This window comes from Anneissia japonica, unplaced genomic scaffold (assembly GCF_011630105.1).
Source record: "Anneissia japonica isolate Jap-2015-1 unplaced genomic scaffold, ASM1163010v1 scaffold171446_len717541_cov154, whole genome shotgun sequence".
Classification (NCBI taxonomy): domain Eukaryota; kingdom Metazoa; phylum Echinodermata; class Crinoidea; order Comatulida; family Comatulidae; genus Anneissia; species Anneissia japonica.
Genome location: NW_022696538.1, coordinates 683,038 through 689,552, shown reverse-complemented (window position 1 = coordinate 689,552; position 6,515 = coordinate 683,038). Strand labels below are relative to the sequence as shown.

Sequence of the window (6,515 nt, the reverse complement as noted above, 5' to 3'; positions counted from 1 at the left end):
GACTTTATTCGTTGAAAAGCTACAGGGTAGCCTACGATGTGCCATCATGTCCTTATTAAACACTGTATTTGTACCTTTGATGATTTATATTATATTTATTCAACAGTGTTAACGGCTAACTTTCTTCAATATCATATATAATATACGACATTATTTCTAGCCGTATTTCCAGATTTATCTGGCCGAACGCCCTCTTGAGGCATAGCATTGTGTAACACAATGTTCCCGACGGGTATTTGGACCTGTTCAACCATGAAGCCTTCGTGGTCTAGTGGTTATGACGCTCGCCTTGTCAGCGAGAGGTCGCAGGTTCGAATCCCGTCGGAGGCATATGATGGAACATCGTAGGCTACCCTGTACACAATGATTTTTCATAGGACTTTATTCGTTGAAAAGCTACAGGGTAGCCTACGATGTTCCATCATGTCCTTATTAAACACTGTATATGTACCTTTGATGATTTATATTATATACATATATATATATATATATATATATAATAAAATATTTAAATAAACTTAAGATTGGTACTTAGTCTTGAACAGCATATCACTCATCCTACTTTTAAAAAAGGACATACACTTGACTTAGTTATTACGCGCAGTATGGATCCACCTCTTATCAGTTATCTTGATGTTGTAAAAGTAATTTCTGACCACCAATCAATCATCTGTAGCATTTCCTGTAACGACCTCCAAACCCATTCATTAACTTGCACGCACGTAACATTTCTGTCATACAGACTGAAAAATATGAAGAGGATATTGAGGAATTGAATACTATTACATTTACCAAAACCATTAACAATCTGTCATTCCAAGTAGACTCCTACAATAGTATCTTATCACATAGTCTTAAAAGACATGCACCATTAAAGTTGTGTAAACTCCACCCAAACTTCCCCTGGTTCAACGACGCTATTAGCAACATACGATGGAAATGTCGACTCCTTAAAAGTAGGTGGCGGAAATCCCGTAATGAAGATGACCGGCTGATTTACTGTGAGCAAAAAAAAAAAAAACTATTATCGCACGAAATTAAGATGACCGAATCTCATTATTATTTTTTACTTTTCAAAGTGCATGCCAATAGTAAAAAAAAAAAATTAAACTTACTGACAATTCTCTACATAGACGTGCTCCCTCTCCATTACCACAGATGGAGTCTAATCACATTATTATCTGAAGATACAAAAGATTCGGAAAGAATTTCCTGAGACAGGGGATCCACATTTGCTTGATCATAAAGAGACAACTGCTGTTCTCCGTGAGATTGAAGAAGTTTCATTTGATGAAATAAAGTCGATATTCAAAAACTGTATTTCATAGCCATGTGTTACATGCAAAGCACAAACAGAGAATAGGAAACACAATAGCTTAATATTATATACAATATGTACATTTATTAATAAAAGCATAGATACATTATTATAAAAGAACACAAATGATGGCGGTAAAACACAATTAAGTACTTTAAGATGCTCGGAAACTTACAAAATTAGCTGAGCCCTCGGCTAAGTAAGTTGGATCAAAGACTGGTGTCCGAGACCGGCAAGGTCTATAGATAAACTTAATGAACTACGGCAGACAGCAGACGTGTAATAAAGTTAATGATAACTTTAGAAATTTTGGACTAACTAAATGATAGGATTGTACCCCATTTTATACATTTATGAACAGGATATGTGGGGGAGATTATTGTGACATCACCACATAACTTTCAGATGAATTTAGGAATGACATCTCCTTAAGGATGAAGTTGTAGATGACATCATCAAACAACTCAGATTCAACAGTCTCTTAACCTTATTAGGAATATTAGCCAACAGGTGATTTGGACAACAAAATTTATGAGGGCACTTTAGAACGAACTTTGTACATGCACTCTACAATATGGTAATACAGACTAACTATTACAAAGTATATAGTGAACATAACAGTATTTAACATTGTATTATAGTAAAATAAATGTATTAGGTATAACCTAACATCTAACACATGTGATCAACTCCAGTTGTCCTGCTGAAAAAATGTTTTTCCGTCCTGCCTTTACTAACTGCAATCGTCAATTGCTTACTTTATTTTGGTGAGTTAACCCAGTCTTTGAAAGTGCCACAAGTCCGTCCTGTGCTAAAGCAATTTAGTCTTAACATTAATGATGTGGGAAATTTTTGGCCCATTTCTAATCTTCCTTTCTAAATCGATTGAAATAGTGGTAGTTACACAAAATCTCTCTTTTCTAATTGAACATGCGCTTCTAGATGGCCACCAATCTCCATATAGGTCTCATCACAATGTGGAAACTGCTTTCGTCAATGTACTGAACGATCTTTTATGGAACATGAACAAGGAAAATATATCAATTTTAGTGCTTCTTGATCTCTCGGCCGCTTTCGACACGGTTGATTACCAAGTCCTTTTAACACGGCTCAACTCCTTTTTTGGCATTAAGGGCACAGCTTTAAATACTTTAAATCATACCTTTATCTCACAAAACCTCATTTGTTCGCATTTGCACAATGACGTATGGTTTACCAACATGATCTGTGCTCGGTTTAATACTATTCTGCATGTACATCACGCCTATTGGAAAATCTATCTCTACTGATCCTCTACATGCAAATGTTGAACATGCATTAGGCCCCGTAAAAAAAATTGTTAGTTTATCACCCTATCCCAGCAAAAAAACTGATGAGGGAGGGAGGTTTTTTTTTTTTTTGGTTTTTTTTTGGTTTTTTTTTTCCAACCGTCCCATCGGCGTTCGCTGGTGCATTTGGTTGAGGACAAACACATAAAAAGTCACAAGAACGACTCAAATTTACAAAGAAAACATGTTTTTATTGTCCAGTAACACATTTTGCTAAAATACAGTACAGTTTCTAAATATGAAAAAGTGAGAATTCATAAATACATCTGGCAAGGTAAAGTATATAGAAAATAAATAAAATTATTGACCCTCCTGTCATTGCAAGTGCATAGCTTTGGTAAGTTTATTATTGCAATATGTGTTTTTAAAGAATGAAGGAAAAAACATATAATTGAACTTGAATGGATGTGTCTACCTTCTTCGTGGGACCAAATTTTGCAACAACCTGTGAAAAAAATTACCAAAGAGTATGAGAAAAAAAAACCATTTTATATGTTTTGAAGAGCTATAGAACTGATGTAAAAACAAATGTATGTCATGACTGGATGACAAAAACAAACTTAGGCCCCCCTAGGTAGGCTAGGCCCTAGGCCTAGATAGGCCTGCTGGGTTAGGCCTAATCTAGGCCCCTCTAGTAAGCCAGGCTAGCCTAGGTCTACGTGCTTGATACGTTTCGATAGTCTTGCTTCTCAAAGGACAAATAGTTTTAAATTATACCTCAACATTTACAAATCTTATTAGGCCTATACCAAACTGATTTTCTTAACATGTGTAGGCCCGTGCGACCGTTTCCAGGCCAGGCTTGGTAGACGTGGCCTAGCTAGACCGCCCGCCGCACTGCCACCAACCCATTCAAATACACTAGCCTAGACCTACTAGTTAGGCCTGCCTGACAAGGGTGAATCATGACAAGCACAGCTAGCAATACGTACCGTCGTAAAATCTTCTATGTTTTCTCCTTCTCCAATCTCGCCCGATTTGAAAGCATCAAACAATTCATTATAACGGATATTTTTTGCGAACCAGCCCTTCAAAACATGTAATCCCCTCTTTATTTGCATTACAATTAGGCCTAGAGGCATAATAAAAAAGTTTCGGGGTCATTCATCTCACACACAAAAGATCGTGCCAGAGTAGAAAAGCTATCTTAGTGCACATGCGCAACATGAGAAAGATCGCCTGTGAAGTAATCTTTAGCATTTTCAAGTGAAAAATGACGGGGGAAAAAAAAAAAAAAAAAAAAAATCGGGATTTCCCTGAAAGTGATGCGTGCGAGGGTGATAAACTAATAATTTTTTTTAAGGGGCCTTATCTAAAATGCAAAACTGTCTAGATGAAATCTTTGTCTGATTCGAAGCAAATTACTTCTTATTCAAAACAGGGAATCATCGCAGCAGAATAAGCAAAACAATAATCAAACCGTCTCAGAATTAGATACCTTGGAATCATTTTCGACAGCAATCTCTCTTTGGTTCATCATGTGAATGCTGTGTGCAGATTAGCTCTCTTTCACTCCATAACATTAACCGCATTAGGAAAAATGTAAACACTCACATTGCTGAAATTCTGTTGTGACAGTCCTGATAATTGTAATTCTGTATTGTATGGTTTAAATTTGTCACTTATCGGCAAAATACGTGTCCAAAACAATGCTGCACGTTCGATAAAATACCTGTCCTAAAGGAACTGAACTTGCTACCTGTGAAACTGCGAATCAAGCTAGGGTTTGCTATAGTCTTCAAAGCTTTGCACGATGTTCCAAGCTTCATTACAAAAGGCTTGTGACTCCATACAAACAATTACGCTAAGCTGATCTTTCGCTGCTTTTCGAACAGCGGACAAATAACCTTTGGGAATTGAGGTCTTTACAAACCGCAGCGGAAAAAATCAGGTATGAATTTCTTCAAGACATCCGTTGCATTTTGTCTCTCAGCGAGTTCGAGTCAAAACTAAAAGTTTTTCTTTTCCTTTTTTTATTTTGATTTATATGACAACAATTATCACTCTTATTCGTCTCAGGCCTGCATCTATCTCTAGAAGGCCACTATCCCGATTGCCGCCTCTCGGCACCCTTTCGTCTTGGGCAGGGCAAAAGTTTCTTCGTTCGAGAAGCCACCTAGGTAGAGGTTCGGGAACACGACAGATTGGTGATTTGTGGTTGCCCCTCTAATATCTTGTTTTGCCTGTTCTCCTCTGTAGTTAAGTTGATAATAAATATATAAGTATTACTAAAATAAATAAATAAATGACAAGAAATTATGATGAAATTAAATAACCTTTATAAATATAATAAATTTAATGCAGAAGAGGCTGTTGCTCTTTGCAAGTGGAAATGGCGCCGCAAGCAGCTCTCTGAGATGGATACGTGCGCCTTACAAGATATCAATAATAATAACAATGTTAATAATAATAATAATAATAATAATAATAATAATAATAATAATAATAATAACTAGACTTGCTATGTCTGTTTGAACAACAGAAGAAAGTACTTTTCCCCATTGCTTTAATGGAAATGAAGTTGAAATTGCAACAAAAGAAAAAGTCATTAAAAGCTATAAAGTATAAAAAAGACACTAAAAACCAATATAATTTTAATGAAGTGGGTACAAAATGAAGTGGAAAAAACAACGAAAACCAAGTTCACTGTGACGCTATTAGTGAGAATTGAACTATGGCAGCAATGGTAATAGCGTGGTCCATCGTGACTCATAACCATTGCGACCTTGCATAGGAAAGTGCATTTTTCAGTTCATAGCGGTTCAATGACTGAAAGCAAAAATTTGTTTATGCATATCAAGGTAGTTTTGAATCTAACCTACATGTAACTTGTTTAAGCGCTTTATAAAACGCAAGTTGCGTATAAATAATTTAATCAAGTGTCAACATAAAATCTTTAAATGGTCCTCATGTCCACACCCTACTGCGGATCGTCACCGAAATTGGATCATTTTTCATACCATCACCTTCAATCCACCGTCTATGTTTGTATATCTCTGTAACAACTATATTATATATATCTTTAATATCTTTAGGATAACATTCTTTAACCTTACCCCCAAGCCATATTATAGCTATAAGTCTACCAGTATTTACTTTCCCATCTTCAAACATATATTTAACGACATTTTTTGTATTTTCAGGTGTTATTCAGGTGTTATTCAAGTGTTATTGACAGTTTATTAGTTAATCACTTCTCAATTACTAATTGCATGCCTAATATCTTACGATATATTTTATTTTGTATTTCGTATTTAGACGTTAAAACGCAAAAATATTCGCCTTGAATAAATTTTGACTCTGTTATGTCAACGTATGAAATCGTTACATATATGTTATATATGTATTTGTAAATATATATATATATATGTATATATATATATGTATGTATGTATATATATATTATATATAAATATATACATACTTATATATATATATAAATAAATATATATATATATATATATATATATTGTGTAATTGAATGTATCTAGTGGTATTTGAATCTGTTTAACCATAAGAAGCCTCCGCGTGATCTAATGGTTATGGTCGCATGTTCGAGTCCCGCCAGAGGCATTTTATTACACAATTTCTTTATTCATTTATTTACAGGACTACATTCGTATAGAGCTATGCTACACGATGTATAATCATGTCCTATATTCACTATATTTACCTTCCTTTGATGATTCTTATATAATTTAACAGTGTTAACGGCGCTCTTGATTTATATTATATATATATATATATATATATTTATATATGATATTAAATGGAGTTAGCCGTTAACACTGTTGAATAAATATAAGTCATTAAAATACAGTGTTTAAATAAGGACATGATGGAACATCGTAGGCTACCCTGTAGCCTAC

The 6,515-nt window shown here is 34.8% G+C and overlaps 1 protein-coding gene and 1 non-coding gene across 2 annotated transcripts in view; both read left to right on the top strand.

Annotated features, from left to right (window-relative positions):
* Positions 1 to 6,515, top strand: part of LOC117102115 (hydralysin-like) — a 24,655-nt gene that overhangs the window by 14,051 nt on the left and 4,089 nt on the right. The window lies entirely within an intron of this gene.
* On the top strand, positions 258 to 330 carry Trnat-ugu. Its single transcript has one exon. It is a non-coding gene; the product is annotated as a tRNA-Thr (tRNA).